Source organism: Coturnix japonica, chromosome 1 (assembly GCF_054131305.1).
Source record: "Coturnix japonica strain WE chromosome 1, WE-NBRP24, whole genome shotgun sequence".
NCBI lineage: Eukaryota > Metazoa > Chordata > Aves > Galliformes > Phasianidae > Coturnix > Coturnix japonica.
The window spans coordinates 78175950-78194519 of NC_140663.1; the positions used below are offsets into that span (position 1 = coordinate 78175950).

At 41.2% G+C, this 18570-nt stretch overlaps 1 protein-coding gene across 3 annotated transcripts in view; it reads left to right on the top strand.

The window, feature by feature from the left end:
• Positions 1-18570, top strand: part of ZPLD1 (zona pellucida like domain containing 1) — a 104448-nt gene that overhangs the window by 56291 nt on the left and 29587 nt on the right. The window contains exon 1 of one of the 3 annotated variants that reach the window (XM_085546060.1): positions 16956-17542. The exons of the other annotated variants lie outside the window; for them this stretch is intronic. The gene's annotated coding sequence lies outside the window, so the exon portion shown is untranslated. Of the gene's footprint in view, positions 1-16955; positions 17543-18570 lie in introns of those variants that run through there. 3 annotated transcript variants of the gene reach the window in all.

Here is an 18570-nt window from a genome sequence, read left to right on the forward strand (position 1 = left end):
CACAGCAGAAGGATCATCTGACAGACCAGGTAAAGTTGACAGCTGCTTAACACCATTTGTGTTTACAGCAGCTATCCCAAAGGCCCATCGATACCCCTTGGGATCCTTGAAATATCCCATCCTAAGGTAATCGATTCCCAGTATACATGGAGCCTCTGGACCAGTCACAATAGGGTGCATTCGCCAGTTTTTACCAGTGAGGCTTATTTCGGCCTCCAACATAGTCAATTCTTGGGAACCCCCAGTCACTCCATGGATATAAATTGGTTGTGTCCCTTGGTGACTTGAGGGCATTAGGGTGCATTGTGCACCAGTGTCCACCAAGGCTTTATATTTCTGTGGTTGAGATGTGCCAGGCCACTTAATCCACACAGTCCAGTATACTCTGTTGTCCCTTTCCCCCCCCTGGCTGGGGGCAGGGCCCCTCTATTGTTTACCTCGTTGACTTGCAGCAACTGGAACTCTCCCCCGTTTGGAAGAGTTCACCTTGGTGGTTGTTTTGGATTGTAATTCTTTCACTCGTGCCTGAAGTGCAGAAGTGGATGAGTTATACCACTTCTTTATATCCTCCCCATGATTACTCAAGAAATACAACAAAGCAAAACGTATGGTCTTATCATTGTCGTTTGCTTGAATACGAGGACGTCTCTTTTTTATGGTTGAGATTTTCGATGATACAGGTCGAGAGGAACTCATGTTGTTTAGCTCTCTCAATAGGTGATCGTGGAAATCCTGGTTTCCATCATCTGGTACCACCGTGGATTCATCTACATCAGGCACATTAGCCAATTTGTCAATAATATCACTTTGTGTTTCCTCCACTTTGTCTAACCTTTCCACTATTTTTTTTCCCATTTGGACAATGGCTGAAGTATAAAGCTTAACTTCTGTAGCGCTTATAAATAATTCAAGCTCCTGAAGTCTGCTAATTAGCTCATTTACAAGGGGCTTTCTTTCCCCTTTGCCATATACCAATGCAAGTGCACTGGCATGCTTTTCTGGAGCTGCCTTTGTAAAGTCACGCCACATTTGTCGTGGAACGTGGACTGCTTCAGGATCATGTAATTGGTTTGGATTGTTACGATTGAACTGGGGGCTGTAGAGCATTTCCACCAGAGCCCTTTCTCTCAAAAATTGGATACCTTTCTCCATATCAGTCCATTTCTTTTTCTCAGGCTCCAAGTCCCGTTTAAAGGGGAATCTATCTCTTACCGCTATCAACATCCGCTTCCAGAGGGTGTAGGACTGATTTTGGCATGTGCCTATACCTCTGTCCACACGTGAGTCCCTGGAAATGCTACCCAGTTGGCGAGCTTCACTGCCATCGAGCCACGCACTGTTGGCACCATTGTCCCAGCAGCGAAGTAACCAAGTGACCATATTTTCTTTTGGCTGACGTGTGAAATCCTTTCTCAGATCTCGAATTTCACTCAGTTTAAAAGATCGATCAATAATGGTCGTAATACTTTGCTCACCTTTTGCTCTATCAGGAGTCCCAGGTGTTAATGTTGGCAGCTGTGTTGATGAGGCTGCCCCATCTATAAGTTTGGACTCGAGAAATTCTCGTAAAGAAAATTTAGCTTTTGGCTCCTCGTCTGACTCTGACCCTGACTCTGACGCTTGTGTTATTTCCTCCAGGCGACCTTCCTCCTTCTTCCTCTCTCCTAACTTTCTCTCTCCTAACTTTCTCTGCTCCTCTGACTTCTTCTCCTCCTCTAACATCTTCTTATACTGCTCTGACAACCTCTGCTCCGCCGACTTCCTCTGGTCTTCTGACTCCTCCTGCTCTCCTGAGTCCCCCTGACCTCCTGAGTCCCCCTGCTCTCCTGAGTCCCCCTGCTCTCCTGAGTCCTGCTCTCCTAACTCCCTCCGCTCTTCTAACTCCTTCTGCATTTTCTCTATCTGAGTTGAAACTCGTTTTGTTTTTCGCCCTCTTACAGGGGCAACCAGCATTGTATCTGGTGCCCCCGGTGGTTGGTTAAGTTGGAGTACATACGGTTCAGACTTGAGGGTGTCGCATTCTGCCCGGAGGACGTTATAACTAGACTGGAGGGCGTCGTGCTCAGACTGGAGAGCGTCGTAGTCAGACAGGAGCTCGTCGTACACAGACCGGAGGGTGCTGCGACTGGCTTTGAGGGCGTTGTAGTCGGCCTTGAGGTCAGTGTACAACGAGTCAATAGAGTCATGTTTGACCTGGAGATCGACGCACTTACACAGGAGGGCGCTGTGCTCGGACTGGAGAGTGTCGTGCTCGGACCGGAGGGCATCGCGCTCAGTCTGGAGAGTGTCATGCTCGGACCGGAGGGCATCGCGCTCAGTCTGGAGAGTGTTGAGCTTGGTCTGGAGGGCATTGTGCTCGGTCTGAAGAGTGTTATGCTCGGACTGAAGAGTGTTGTGCTCGGTCCGAAGGGCATTGTGCTCAGTCTGAAGAGCATTATGCTCGGACCGGAGGGCATTATGCTCGGACTGAAGAGTGTTGTGCTCGGTCTGGAGGGCATTGTGCTCAGTCTGAAGAGCGTTATGCTCGGACTGGAGGGCATTATGCACAGACTGAAGAGTGTTGTGCTCGGACTGGAGGGTGTCGCAGTTGGATTGGAAGGCATCATGCTCAGTCTGGAGAGTGTCATGCTCGGACCGGAGGGCGCCGTGCTCGGACTGGAGAGCGTCGTGCTCGGACCGGAGGGCGCCGTGCTCGGACTGGAGAGCGTCGTGCTCGGACCGGAGGGCGCTGTACTCGGACTGGAGAGTGTTGAGTTGGGATTGCAGGGAGCTTTTCTCATCCCAAAGTTTTTCTGCGTCAGCTCTAAGACTCTCTTTCTCGTACCAGATTGAGTCTCGTTGGTACAGGAGATCTTTTCTCTCAGCTTCAAAAACTTTTTCTCTCTCTACCTTCTCATCCCAAAGTTTTGCTGCGTCAGCTCTAAGACTCTCTCTCTCGTACCAGATTGAGTCTCGTTGGTACAGGAGATCTTTTCTCTCAGCTTCAAAAGCTTTTTCTCTCTCTACCTTCTCAGTCCAAAGTTTTTCTGCCTCAGCTCTAAGACTCTCCTTCTCGGCCCTGAGACTCTCTCTCTCAGCTTCTAAAACTTCCCTCTCAGGAATGGTATTGACTAAGGCCCGATAAGCATTAGCTAGGCCCAAAATCATTTGTGCCTCCTGAGATCTGCTTGAGCCACAACATTCCTGCCTCAAATATGCAATCAAACTCTCAGGATTCTTCAAGTGTTCAGGAGTGAAGCTCCATAACACTGAAGATGTCTGTCCTTTGAGAATCTCTTCAAAACCTCTCCACACTCCCTGCCACTCAGTATTCTCTGGTTCTAGGGAAGACTTCCTCCGGATGTTATAAATCCAGATACTGAGTGAGATTATTACAATAATCAACAGTAAGATCAGGGAGATTAAGAGTGTGACCCACTGATCATTCAAAAACTGCATAAAGGATTCATAGAAAGAAAGAGGAGCACGCTTAAAAATCACCATTTCTGTATAATTAGTTGCATTAGTTGCTCCCTCTGGAGCTGTATACAGATACGAAGTGAGCATTGCTAACCATGCTTTCAATCCATTATACAATTGTATAGCTCCATAAGGAAAAGTGGCTAGCTTAAACATGGCCCAATATGTTCGGAGCGTCTCAAGAAAAGAACCAATGGCACACAGTCCCTGGTAAAACAAATTTAGTAGAGAAAACATCTTTTTTCCTCCAATAGAGAGAAAAAAGTAAAAGAAAACAAAGCTCAGCAGTGTTTATAAAATATACCGGAGTATTGGCAGTCCGCCTGGACTTTCAAGGTCAAGCTCGCAGGTGCAGAATCCCAAACACGAGATAGCTCCTTAACAGGGAAAAAACTCGTAGCTCTGTTAAAAGCTAAAAGAGCAACAGAAGAAAACACAGAAAAACAGCAACTCAATTTGCCCGCATTCTCCACCAAAAGTCTGTCACGGTTTGAACTAAAAATCCACCTGCGTCCGTGACAGGGGGCCGTAGGCCCCAGAGGGGCCCTAGGCCGAAAGGAAAAGTTAATTAGGAAAAGAAAAACAGCGGCAACGATCTAAGGAGGCACACTTATTTACTAAATACTATATCGAAATACAGGATAACACAATATAATACAATATAATTGAAATTGAGCTAACGAATCAAGCAAAATAGGAGAGAGAATGAGTCCCGTAACCGAGAGGCCTACTGTGAATCTAGGCGAACGGCTGAAGGCTCCCACACACTCCCCTGAACGCCAGAACTCGAAAGACGTCAGTCTGTTCTGCGACAGAGTTAATATAGAGTCCAGGTCCCGTGACCTATCGTGTTGTTCCCTGGGAGATGTAGTCTTCTTCTGATAAGTTGCAGATTCAGTAAAATTATTCATGCTTTATATGATGTTATGATGTGGAATACTGATAGCAAAAATTACAAAATTATTAAACCATGACAATCCCAACCATTACCTGTGCTTCACCTGTGTTGGCTCTTCCCTGACAGTGTTTAATGATTCCTCTAGGGAAAAGACTTCCTGGCAGGAATGCTTGACACAGGCATAGCACAGCATCCCTTTTTAACTAATCTCTGTGGAGGCTTTGAGAGCTCTGAGTTCTGAGCTTTGAGAGAGCTCTGGCATAGGCAACCAGCAGCTGGTGAGAGTGAGTGATGGGATGGGGTTCTTCAGTGGTGAGTAATTAATAAGCATGGCATGGGATCCCTGGCACAGGAAGTTTATATCATTCCAGAAGAAGAAGTAGGGATTTTCATGATTATTAAGTAATCTTAAGAGTAGCTAATTCTTTCTGAAACAGAACTTTTGCATAATCAATTAACCAAACATGAATCACAACCTGAATGTGGCACACCTTCCATTTCTGCCTGCTGAGGGGAAACAAACAGCTTAATTACAGGTCCCTGCGAGCTTCTGTGCTGTTCTCTGCCAGCACGAAGGCACACATATAAATCTTCACACATTACTGGCAGGCTGAGCATCTCAGGGCCGCTGGGAACATTGGTAGGAAACTGGACTGCTACTTTCCTGGGCATTGCTGGAAAGGGAGGTCTGGACTCACAGAAGGAAAACTTACATCCTGCTCCCAAATGTCAGAGTCTTGGGCACACTGATCACTCGGACTATCCCTGCCTAGCTTTCCCCAACTACCAAATGCTTCTTAATAAACCACAAACGTGTTAATAGTCTGGTAAACTTGGCTACAAATCTTGGTCCCAAATATGATGAATTTGGATTCCAGCAGGGCAAACCAGGAAAGGTGTCTGAAACAGTACTACATGTAGAAACCCTGAAAAAATGCCCATTGCTTTTCTATGTGACAGGATGAGAGAAGGTGTCTGTGTGAATTGGCTTGGATCATCATGCTGCAGGGTTGTTTCAGATCTGAAAGAAGGCTGGGAATGGATTCAGGTTTTTTGGCAGTGTGAAAGCCTAAAGAAACGATGGCCTTGAAAAATAGGCTTCAGCTTGTGAAAAGCTTTTTTATTTTATTTTTTTTCCCCTTCCCTATGGCAATTTTATGCTTAGAAATAAATTGTAGGAATTAATTTTATTGATGTTGCTCGTATTAATGTAACATATGGACTTCACTGAAGTCTCCTTTATGCATCTCCCTAATGCAGTAGGAATACTTATAGGACGTGTATTGCTGAGGAAAGGGAAACTACACTGATGGAAGTCAACTGCTATAAGCCTTTTTTGTGCTGGGGAAACCAAGTAGTGGTATAAAAGCAGTGTCAGCTGTGCTAATAACTCAACTTGCTTCCTAGCTGATAGTTCTTTAGACTTTGTGGAATCTAATTTATTTTCATTTGTTTTAATTCTGTAGTATTTTGCTCAGAATTCTGTGGGAGTTTATCAGGCATCCACTTGGCGCAGAAGCTCCTGCTTCTGACTGAGAAGTGAGAGTGATGTTACACAGGAAAACAGAGGGCTGGAGTGATGCAGTGTTCAGATGAAAGCAATTTGAGCAGGGACTTAACGTTAAAGTTCTTGGGCGTGGAGCATACTAGTGTAGATGTGGGCTGGTCATGTTTGGTTGTGAGAGCAGGTTGAGTGGTTATAGTAGAGAGTGACTAGCAGAAAGGAGTAGATGGTGTACATTGTGTGTAATTTCATGGACTGAGAAGGCTCCTAAAAATTAATACTGTAACTGTAAGGAAAGTGGTAATATGGATTTTACTTTGCTTGCATAAAATAAAAACAAGTATTTGTTGGTAGTACATTTGCTTTCTGATTTTCTGGGCTTCTTGAGGCACTACCAAGTTCTTTGGGAAGTCTGTTCATTTGTAGGAAAGTCTCAGGTTGTGAAACATAAACTATTACAAGTGTTGAGAAATTTGAATATTTGGGGAAAGTCATCACGATATTGTTTAGCCAATTATGCTCTATTTCTTTCCTACTCCCGACATTGTCAGGATATTGATTTGTCTTGCCAAATTCCCTGCATTAATGTTGCATGTAGATACACTTCTTTTTTTTTTTAATTAATTAATTAATTAATTAATTTATTTTTTCTTTGTCCCTTGTATGTTTGCTTCCAAACACCCATCTTTCTGTCCTGGTCTGTGGATATCGGCATATGGGCACAAAATAGGAACACCACAGTAGCTTGGATGTATTGAAGAGGCCTTAGACTGGATCCAAGACAAGATAATTTTTGTCCCAAATAGCTTGAAAGTAAAGGTGATGAGATAGTGTCCAAATATAATGTACCCCGATTTAGTAGAGCTGCTAACTTAACTTTATCAACTAGTTACTGAAGAGGTTGAATATAAATATACGTACATACTTAGAAATAGACTGAAGTCCCACCTCATTTTTCCCAGTGTAAATATTTAGGCTCAGAAACTAAATCATGTGAAAAACTAAAATGATTGGCAGGCTTTTTTTTTCTTCTTCTTTTTTTCCTTTAGGACATGCAAAAACTGGCCCAATTACTACCCAACTACTACTAATAGTAGAGATGTATCTTAGCTCCAGTAGTTCTTAAATTTACCATGCTAACTTAGGTCGATAAATGAATTCCCATGAAACTGCTATTGAAAGTTAAGTCTGCCTGCATCATTAATTGCATGCTGTCTCATATCCTTGAAACAACCATCTCTACTGTGAAAAGAATTTGCCCACAAGGTCAACTGTCCTTCCGAAGTTACTGCTTGTAAATCAGAGCTGGATAGTCATGCAGATAGTCAGTTTTGTTCTCCTTTGGCTCTGCATAGTTCATAGGCTTTCCTGAGTTACTAAATCTCACTGAACTCAATATAAGCAGTATTTACTAGCTAAAAATCCTCTTCTAGTTCTATTTAATGTAGATTTTGAAGTACAGTAGTGAAACAATTTAAATTACAATGTATGTGGGGGAAAAAAAAACACCAACAACAAAACACCACCATTAGTTCACGTAGAAATGAATGAATACTTGGAGTAACAACTTCCAAACATACATACACAGATGTATTGATCTATCTGGGTTAATGTGATTGATTGTCTGCAGGCAATGTGTGAGTACTGCAGATTCTTTTTGTGAAATCTCTGCGCTTTTCCTAGCTGTGCATGTGGATGAGCCTGTTCTTGTCCTCAACTCAGAGTAGTTGTTCAGAGGTGGGAGCTGCATCATTTTCTGTCTTCTTGCTGAGTGCACTGCATACCCCTAGGGTACTAAGAACATGATTTTAGCTGGAAGTACAGGGTTGCTTGTTTCTTTATTGGCTCACTGCTGCCTTCTCTTGTGCACTGACTCTGTGTTTTTTTTGCTAAGGTCATTCACAGCCTTACTTTTTGTAGCTTATTCCTTTCTCATTCAGAGAGGAGAATGTTGTATCTTCTACAATATCTTCCTCCCGTAGACAGCAACTTTTCCTGGTTAAATCTTCAAAGATTATCTCCTTCCTTTTCTTCTTCTCATGCCTGCAAAAATTAGCAAACATCTCTAAAGCCATTTTGCTTCTCTTTTGTTGCAACTCTCCTTTGCCTTGAAGCCTGCACAAGTCTTTGCTGGACTGTTGCTGATCTGGGACCTTTCTGTTGCCAACGTATCAGTGTAGGTAGTCAGTCTCTGCAGAAAAAACAGGTCAGCCTTAAAAATAACCCAGACAGAAATCCCCAAGGAGGTACATCTGCAGAGCAGGGAGGGCAGTAAGCCAGGGATTGAACTAGGACTGGGAAGAGCTGAAATCAGCTTGTTTCCCCCAGCTTCCCATGAGAACGGCCTCCAGAAGCACAGCCAAAAAAGCCCTGCAGTGTCTCATCAGTCTGTGCAGTGGGCTACTCTTGCTTTTTCAGCTGTCTTCATGCTCACGTATACTTCAGATGCGAGTGTGAAGTCTGAGACAGGACTTAATGGCCTTTGTGTAGTATCTGTTACACATGTTACATTATTAGGGTGGGAATGATACATAATAGTTCATTTTATAGAGCAAGCATTAACTAGATTATTTTAGCAGAAAGAGAATAGAAATAAGACTGGAAATGTTGAAATTTAAGAAAAGAATTTAAATCTCCTTGTAAAACTTGTGCATACTGTTGTGTATTCTATCTATATATTATTTTTATCTCCACTTGTAGTGTCTGGTATTAAACGAGACATTAAGTTCCAAAGCACAGTTGTTTTTCCAAATGTACTTATGTTGCAAGTAGCATGCCTTGATCTAGAGAGAGGAGCTTCTTGCATATAGTAATGAAAAGCAATAATAATTACTCCTACTTGGAAGTCATGTTGAAAATGATTTGGACTATACAGAAAAATGATTTTCTTGCAGGAACTGTAAAACCAGTAGGTCTTGTTTACTGTCTTCCTAAACTACAGGCATGCTTGCTGGAGTTTGCAGGCACATGGGCTTAAAAACTGACACAAGATCACATCCTGATACCTTTGTTCAGAAACAATGGCAACGATTAGGGATTAGAACTGTACTGCATTTTAGCAAGAAATCTGACATTTTCCTAGATTCCTTGAGCTTACACCTGGTAAGTGATTCTATATCCCTTATGAGACCTACTCCCAGAGGATGCATGCAGGTCCTGTTGAGGAAAGAACAATGTATTCTCATTTAGATTTATTATATAAGGATGAAATTCTATTTTACAGAAATTTTATGCTAGAATGCATTTCTAAAACATACAGTCTTCAGCTTCAGTGATTATGGAATCTGGTGACAGGAGGTCTCTAGCTCCAGTATTTAATTTCAGCATAGGTCTGCAGCTCTCCTTTACTAAAAGGATGCTTTTGAAGCTGACACGTGTATTTTATTTATAAGTAACATTGCTAGAGTTATTGCTGCTTCTCTGTTCTGTTACCATTGCTATTCTTGTGTTCTTTTCTCTGTTCTAATTTTAAATCTCCTTCTGCATTCTAATTTATCTGAAGTGTTCAATTATTTCCTTTTTATGTCCCTTAATGTGGTTTTCATATCTCTTAGTGGCTCGATGTCGGAGAGGTACCTGCTACAGCCAGTAGCTGAGAAATGGGTTTCTCCTTTTCACTGGAAAAATCCCAAACTCTAATTTTAGGAAATCTAAACGTTTATAAGGAAATCTAGAAGTTTAAGAACAAAAACAACTTGTGATGTACTTAGTGGCTTATTTAATTTACATTTTATGACATTCTCAGTGTTCATTTTAATACCGTGATCCCCTTTGATCTAAACTTATTTCTCTGCTCAAAGTGTTGAGAAAGGAGAAAAAGAATAGCTATCTTCAGATGTAATAAAAGAAACTATCCTGCCAAAATGTGAGAACATGTAGAGCAAGAAGTAAAACCTGTGCTGAGCATAGATTAGATAATACTTTTCTTTCTGATTTAAACTTAAATTTTAGATAATGCTAGTAATGTCATGAAAAGGCAACAAAAACACTTAACCTGCGATATTTCTTTCGGTTGAGTAGATTTGGAAAACGATGCTGTTGTCTTTGCTGAGTGAAGAAATAGTCTGTCATTGATTTAAAGACCATTTTGAACAATGTATAATCTTACTGCTTCTGACATAGTACTGTGTTTAGTCTTCATTGTGCATGTCATGATAAAGTGCACGGTCTAACTTGTGCTTTATTAGGGATATAATGCTACTGTTCACTGTAGCATCCAGGCAGCTCACAAATCCAGGAGTATGCCTAAGAAGCCTTGTTTTGAAAAGAATTATAATGCTCCAGTGGCTTATAATGATGGTGGGAGCCAGGGGCTAGCCCTGCGTTATGGAGCCACCTCTGCTCTGTGCTTGGGCAGCAATGGCTTGCTCCCCACAGGTAGGCCTGCATGCTTGAAATGTAAATTCAGTAGGATCTTGTTTTGCAGAGCAGGCCTTCTGATTGTGGTGGTTGGTGAATGTGGCTCTCATGGATCCTGGGATCAGGCATAAAGGAGGAGACTGTCTGTTGCAACAGACAGAAGATAAAAACACTTGTTTTTTTTACATCGTAAAATGACTTTCTCAGCTGTAACCATGTAATGTGCCCTCAATCCAGCATGCTTTTTATGCTGCTGTACATCACCGTGGGCTGCAAATTGCTGTTATCTGTTACTGCTACATTGAGCAGTGCACTCTTATTTAAAATGACTTCTGAGCAGTTGTCTTGATTAGAGCACTTAAATGAATAAATAATGCAGTGGACTTCACAGTGAAGGAAGAAGTAGATCAACTGGAGCTGTAATTCTTGAGAGGATACATTTTTCCCACTTTCTGATTTTATGGATTTTTTAAAAAAGAAATAGCTCTGATCACAATGGTTCTGGTAATGTTTTCATTTAGTACAGTAGCATTGACTTTGATCTGTTGCTATTGTATGTAGCAGGCAGTCCTGATATTTGGCCTATTATATCTTTCCATAATGTGCAGACTAATGAATGCTCGCAGGCATTCATTTCCTGATTTTTTTTATTTTTTATTTTTTCGCCTCCAGAAAATGAATATAAGGCTCAGAATTTTGTAGCTTGTTGTATTAGTTCTGTGTGGAGAAAAAGAAGAGTAAATGACTAAGAAGCAGATCTGTGATGTAGTACCAACAATATGTTTTCCTCATCAGACCTGAGATAGTGTTTTAAACAAGTGGAACAACTGCAGTGACAGAAACATCAGTATTTCTGAGAATGGTATTTCAAAGGGGCAAGAAGTCATACCAGCTCAGTCGTACATGCTGAGGTCTGGGGATGGCAAGTTCATCTAATGAAAAAAAGAAGCTACAGCTTATCTGAGTTTTCTTGTTGTGTAAGTTGGATAAGGTCATTTCTTGTTGTGTGAGGTATTTTGCTATTAATAATACGTGTTCAAACAACACATAGCAGGTGAGTAGCAGGATTCTTTGCAGACTGTCTTTTTCCCTGTTCATGTGTAGTCCTGCATTTCTGGTCTTATTTTCCAAACTGCTGAGATGTGGGTATGCATCTTCACTCTAAGTTTTAGTCTCAAGAAAGAATGTCTGACTTTTGCAGAATAGATGGAAGAAAAGTTGCACACACATCCCCAGAGCCCCTATCCCTGTGAAACAAGATTTTATTTTTTTTTTTAAGTAATGAACGTTTAAAAAAATATATCCAACATCCCCCCACGCCCTCAAGAAAAAAAGGAATTATATATATATATATATATATATATCACAACAAAAAACAACAAGCAACTCCACTATCTGTTCAGATGTCCCTAACAGAATGCTAACAGAAGTGGTTAGCATTAAGATTTGTTCATGTTGGTGCTAACTGCAAATAAGATATGAAAAGACTGGAAAGAAAGAAGAGCCTGGTAGGGGATTGAGATGACAGGACTGTTGTCTCTGATTCCAAACTTTCACCTGAAAAGTTCCTTCTGAACAGTTAACATAGAGCTCTTATTGGTGGATGATGGTGGAGAGAGAGAAACAAGCCTGACTCAGTGTGGTAAGATTTCAGGTACTTATGTGGCTCTTTCTTGTGTGCTGTGATGAGAGAAATCAAATGTGAATTTGAATGGGAAGACTCTTCTGTGTCTATCGTGACACTCCTGTGTTGCAATATATAGTGAGTTTTAGACACCATGATAGAAACTTGCCTCTGCAGTGCTCCTTCCTGTTAGTCCAGTGGTCTGGCTCTTGATGTAGAAGGCCAAGTTTAATGCATTTCTTATTTTGAGGGATTTTAACTTATTTCTCAGGGCAGTGCTTTCGGCACCGATCTACAGCTAAGCTGGATTGTTTTCTCTTAGTTGTCATAACCAATATTGCACAGTCTATGTAAACATTTCAGGTGGGGTGGGGACAGAACCTGCCAATAACCCAGGAGTAAGTTTTGCTCATCAACCCGATAGAGCTGTCTCCAAGGGAACATGCTCCCTGGAGCTAGAGGAGAGACCTTCAGCCTACTCTCTCATGTACTAGATAACTGCCCTCACAGCTACCAGGGTAAGGAGTAACAAGATAGTGACTGTAGGGTTGGTAGAACTGCAGTAGTGGCAGCATGGCTGTTTCTGTGACTAACTGTTAAGGTTAGCCCTTTGCTACCTCTGAAAACGGCTCAAAGGGGAAACAAAATGTTTATTCAGTATGCAGTGAAAACGTTTTGTTTCTCAGCTTCAGCAAAGACCACAAAATATCCACCTTGAGTAGATCCAAAACTGATGACCTTTTTCTACCACGCACAGCCATTAAATTTGTAAATCCTACTTGCGTACGTGGAGTCTTGCTGGCTCATGCCTCTGCCTGGTGGGAGCCTGGGGCAGAAAGGTGCTCTTGTGCTGGATGCTCATAAATGATCTGAAGACCAGTGAAATCGATGCACCCTTGGCAAATTATGATTTGGGAGCTCATTATCTCTTTGTGAAACTCATTTTCCAGCCTACTGATTAAGCTTATAAAAGCACAGTTTTAATATGCCTCTTGCTCTGTTTTTAATTCCCAGGCTGACAGTAAAGAATATTCTAAGCAACTCTCAGGACAATTTATACCATTCTTTTATCTCAATAGCATATTGATCCTCTTGAACATCCCCTCTGCAACATAATGAACATGCATCTTAAATCCAGTTCACAGAGGTCATGTACTGAGCTTTGTTTCTTCCTAGGGGGGTAGTCTGCAGTTCTGTATTCTGGTACCAAGTACTGCCTAAGAGGAATGGGTCAAGACTCTTTCGTGTAAAAATCCTTCTGATCTCTTCTCACTTGTTCTTTCTACTTGATTAGTTTCCTGATGCTTGATGCTGTTGGGGTTTTGAAGTTATTTCACACTAAATGGTAGAAAATCATCCTAGTAAATAAAACAGGAACTGTATTGACCTAGGAAAAATCTCATGGAAGGTAGTTTTAGAAATCTGTCGGGCCTAAGCAAACATCAGATGCTCTGTACTTACTGTGCTATTGAACTTGCATTGTTCTTAAATAAAAGTAGCTCTAAAAAAGCATCAAACCAAAATAAATGCTTATGCATTAAAAAAAACAAACAGGAAAACAACATAAAGGAAGCTCCTAGTGCAATGCCAACCACATTCCAAAAAAGAAAAGCCATCTCACAGTAGAAGAAGGGCTAGCCCCGGGGCGTTTTGCTGGTATGCTAAAGTACATTAAACTCACATCCTACCTTATGCAGAGATCTTTTTCCTCCTTTGAAAAGCCCAAGCGTGTATGCATGCATGCAGTCAGCAGCAGCATACACTTGGGCAGGCAGCCCCATTTGCTTCAGCTCCATTCAGACTCTTATTGAACATGAGCAGTGACTGGGACTATCTCTGTGTAATTTTCCACCACTGTGCGCATGGACTATGGCTCTGAAAAGGAAATAATGTTCAGGATTTGTCCTTGGAATAATGAAAAACTCAGGCATGTTTCTTTGCAATGCAGGCAAAACTACCTGTGTTTTTCAAACAAATAATTATTGCCTCACTCACCCGATGCTCTGGAGCCTAACAGTCTCCCAATCATATGAATGAGGTAATCTTTCAGCAACTTAGCACTAAACTTGAGAACAAGTGAAAGAAGGAAACCACTTAGAGGAAAATAACCTCTCTGTGATGGCCCTTTCTCAGAAATACAAGATTTGCTGTTCAGCACCAGCAAGTGTGTAGGGAATCAGCTGAATGGAAGAATCTGTCCACTCTTCTAAGTACTTAATGGGACACTTACTTCCTTTTTCTAAAGAAAGGCTGGTGACATCTGCATTTAGTTTAAGAAACTAATGGCAGAGAAACAAGGAAGGGCTTTGCTGTAAAGCAAGACAGCCGGATTGATGTTGCTTTCAGATTGAAATTAGGCTTTCTCATTTTAAAATCTGCAAGCCTCTCTGTTTAATGTTTAAAGTAATAAGAACTATTAGATATAATCTCGTTGTTAAAGGAAAGGACTATTGGCTGTAGATTCAACTAAAATTTGGAAATGGGTTAAAAAACGAGTGTCTTTTAGTCAGAGGTAGGACAGTATGATGTTCAGAGTTAATATAAGAGTAAGGAAGTGCGTGCATATTTAGAAATACTGTTGAAACTACTATATGGTCTTAAATGTTGCGAATTGTTTGGATAATGCATAGCTCACTCCAAAAGTAATACTTCCTATTTATTTCCACAGACATTGCAAAATACACTTAGAACACAGTAACAGTATTTGGTAGAGTGAGTTCTCAGCTACAAAATAATATTCTTCTGTACAGTCATCACCATTAGCTCTGCGTTTTCATCAGCGATACACTAGAGTTTGCATGCCTCACTCATCAAAATCTGCACCAGCAGGGGTGACTCACTTTTGCCATTGCTGAAACACACCACCCACCGCCTCACTGTGCTCACATTCACTGTTTGGGCTCCATCAACACTCAGCAAATGTTGGTGAATGTCAGTAGGTGCCATTTCTTCCCCATGGAAGAATTCAGTGATGCACCTTTGCTGCATGTGCATTTCCATGTCAGACACCATTCTGTCAGACTGCCCGTCTGCTGCCATTTGTCACACAGCAACAACATAAAAGGTAATACTGGTGGGAAGGTTCTATCTCTACTGCCATATTGTCAACATCCACCTCTGGTGTTGTGGACTGATATAACCAAATATGTGACATTGCTTTTGGAGCGTTCCTTGTAGAAATTTCTGTGACTAAAGTGGAAATAGAATGATTTTTACTTTTGCTCAATTTGAAGAAAAAGCAAAATTATAGATGTAAATCCAAATTATAGTGTGATAACAGGTTTATTGTTTAGATCTGATATGGTCAACATGAAAATTATTTTCCTGAGCACCCCAAGTAAACTGAAGCACACGTGTAGGATCCCATGGATCTAAAACAAAGAAATCAAAGAATCAGACAAGCTGTGAAACAAAGTATTTTAATGCAAGAAGCTGACTGTTTTTAATGCTTTTTGTACAGTGCTGTGAGAAGTATTTGTTGTTGCAAATCAATTTGTTTTCAGTAAAGCTGGAGAAGCTGAATGTAGTCTCTTGGGTGATTGTATGTGGTTTTTCTTTAGTCCCAATTCACAATATGTTACCACAGCCATTTCTTTTGTAAATTTACCTCTGCTGTTATTGAAACACGTCAGTCCTTTGATGTATGTTGCTGTGCACTGCTATGACTAACAGGGATTTATGTATCCTAGTTCTGTGGTCTTTCTGCAGATAAGACTGGTGCCAGGGTTATTTACAATCTGTTCAGGTTGCATTTTTTTTGCCTTTGGTAAAGACCTGCATAAACTGGATTTGGGTTCTGTGTGATGTTTCATTACAAACATAATTTCATGATCATTTTTCTCATGTGCGCCCTGTTTTTCTAACAGTTTGCTTTAGAGAGATTTAAATTACCATTGCTTTGGCAGGATAAGGACTGGTTGTTTCTGAGGCAGAATACTCTTTGGTTATTTAAAACTGGCACACACTCTCTAGATGCCCATAATATAAATAGTGATGACAGTTTTTAAGGTATGTATTTGTGTGCATGTATTTGACTACTGCTAGAGAAGAATATCTCCTATAGTATTGGTTCTTTTCAAACCTCTTTCCTTGCAGCTACAGCAGGCATTGACTACATATCATAAGAACAATACAAGAAGCTACTCTGTATTATCTGGATTCTGGAAACACCCGATCTTTTAGGAAAGAATCATGGAATAAATAAGGTTGAAAAGACCTCTGTAATTACCTAGTCCAACCATCAACCCCATCCCCACCATAGCCATTAACCATGTGCCTCAATACCATGTCTACACAGTTCTTGAACTGTAATGGATGGTGGTTCTACCAATTCCATGGGCAACCTGTTCCAATGCCCTCATCACTCTTTCTGAGAAGAAATCTTTTTCTAATACCTAACCTGAACCTCCTCTAGCACAACATGAGGCTCTTTCTCTTACCCCCTGAGAGGTAGTAGTGAAAATCTCTTATGCAAAGGGGTTTAATATGGACTTAATTCCATAATCCTTAATTCCTTGATCCATAAAAAGTGTGAAGGTTTTAAAATGCAAGTAAAACTAAATATGAGAGAAAAACAAAGCAGCAGGTGAAGGTGAGGGAGATGTTTGTAGGCCTCTGCAATTTAGTCATAAGGAGAGCAGGAGGTACCATCGTAGACCTGTTTAGAAAAGAGTCAGATAAGAGGGGACGTAATAGAAATTGGTTATGTGTAGAGAAGAATTCCATCAAAACGCCTCCAAATGTAGGTCTCTGTATGCCAGTACATATCTCAATGTGTGTCTGTGTATGCCAATGCATATCTCAAATATAGGCCAACTTGTTTGCATTTTTTTTTGTCTTTTGTTTCTCTTCCTGTTTAACAAATTAGCAATCTAGTTGGGTTTTGTGGAATTTCTTCTCAGTTAAGGTCAGTAATATCTTTAGAAGTGCAAAATGATGGACTGCCAAGGTGATAGACCTTGGAAGACTTATGACCTGCCAGGATGGAGGCAGATTTCAAACTATTTCTGCTTGGAGGTGGATGTGTGTTTGGGCCAGTCAAACTGCTTCTGCAGCTGATGGGGAGAATTATGTCTCCTGAAAGTGTGTAGCCATGATTCCTCAGTGTACCTAGCTCCTGAAATGGCTGTTTTTTGGTGTGAGCTAAAGTTGTGAGGACCTATCCTGCTGCCTAGTGCATTCAAACTAGAAGTGCGAACAGTTAGATTAGATATAAGAAAGAGGCTTTTTACAGTAAGGGTGGTGAGGCTCTGGACCAAATTGCCCAGAGAGATGGTGAATGCCACATCCCTGGAGACACTCATGGTCAGGCTTGATGGGGCTCTGAGCAACCTGATCTAGCTGTAGGTGTCCCTGTTAGCTGTGGGGAAGTTGGACTAGATGGCTTTTAAGGGTCCCTTCCAATTCAAATGATTATACGATTCTATGAAAAACATAGTCTGCAGCAAGAGGAAGATGAGATGACAGCTGTGATGTTGGGCAAGGACTTGAATGTGTACATGTCTGTATGGAAGGAAGCAGTGTGAACTTTGCAGAAGTTGTACTTGTAGCCACTGGAAATGGAGAGAAATTGCCCACGATGTCTTAAAGTGATTTGATGTTTTTTAATAAACTCATCTGAAGGCCATAAGGCAGGGGATAACTTTTGATTTTATAGGTGTCTTTAACTGAGATTCCTGCTTTGGAAACCTACTCAAAGGTAAGACCATTCTTTAACACTCTTGTTTGTGAAACCAATTTTATATTGAGATACTTCAATGTGGTCTTGTGATTTGAGGCATCAAACCTGTCTAAACATTTAATATGAAGGGAAAGTTTTGTCATTGCTTCATTTCTCTTTGTTTATCTTTTTATTAGTCCAAGGCTACCCTAGTTCATGCTGTATTGTACTGTTTATATTGAAGGGTTGGATTTAGTTTCTTGAGCCTTCACCCAGCCAAACCAACATTAATGTTATAGGGTATGTGTCTGAAAATAGGACTAGAAACTTACAGGCATAAAAAGCCTTTTGATGTCTGATGATTTCAGAGTGCATTATAAATGATTCTTTCTGGAGAAAAACTGCTGGAAGCTGCAAAATCTCTGTATGCCTGCATGGGAGAGCAGCACTAGTCTCTTCTTCCTGGATCTGGAGCAGCCAGGGATGAACCACCACTCCCATGGGTGCAGAACACATGGCTATATATATGAGGGAGCTTGTTGTTCAAGGGGAAACCTGCTTTGCTGCTTTCCTTTTTCATTCACCTGTTAGAGCAGGCCTATGAGGTGGGGAGGTCAGCATATATCGGGCCACCAGGTCACTACTCATCCAGGCTGGCCAGGGTCGCTGTGGATGTGCTTAGCAGCATTGATGTCTATGAGCAGCTAGTGTAAGTGAAGGCACAGCAAAGGCCAAGCTTCACTGTTCACACTATGCCACAACAAATCCAGGCACCTCAGAGCTTTCTCTAGGTTGCCAAATCCTATGGACTACAGTTTTACCTGCCCAAAGGTATAATGAAAGCTTACAGGCATAGATGGCTGTCACAAAAACTAAAAGGAGAAGGTGGAAAGAGGTAGGAGTGAGAAAAAGTCTAATGAAACAAAAGGGAGTGAAACATCTCTCTCTGCCCCCTCTAAGGCACAAGGATCAGGGAGTAGATGTTACGAAGCAGGTTCAGTTTCTAGCAGCTTGATCTTGCCTTTGTATGCAGTTGGCTTTGTGTGCATTGATGTCCTGTTGATAAT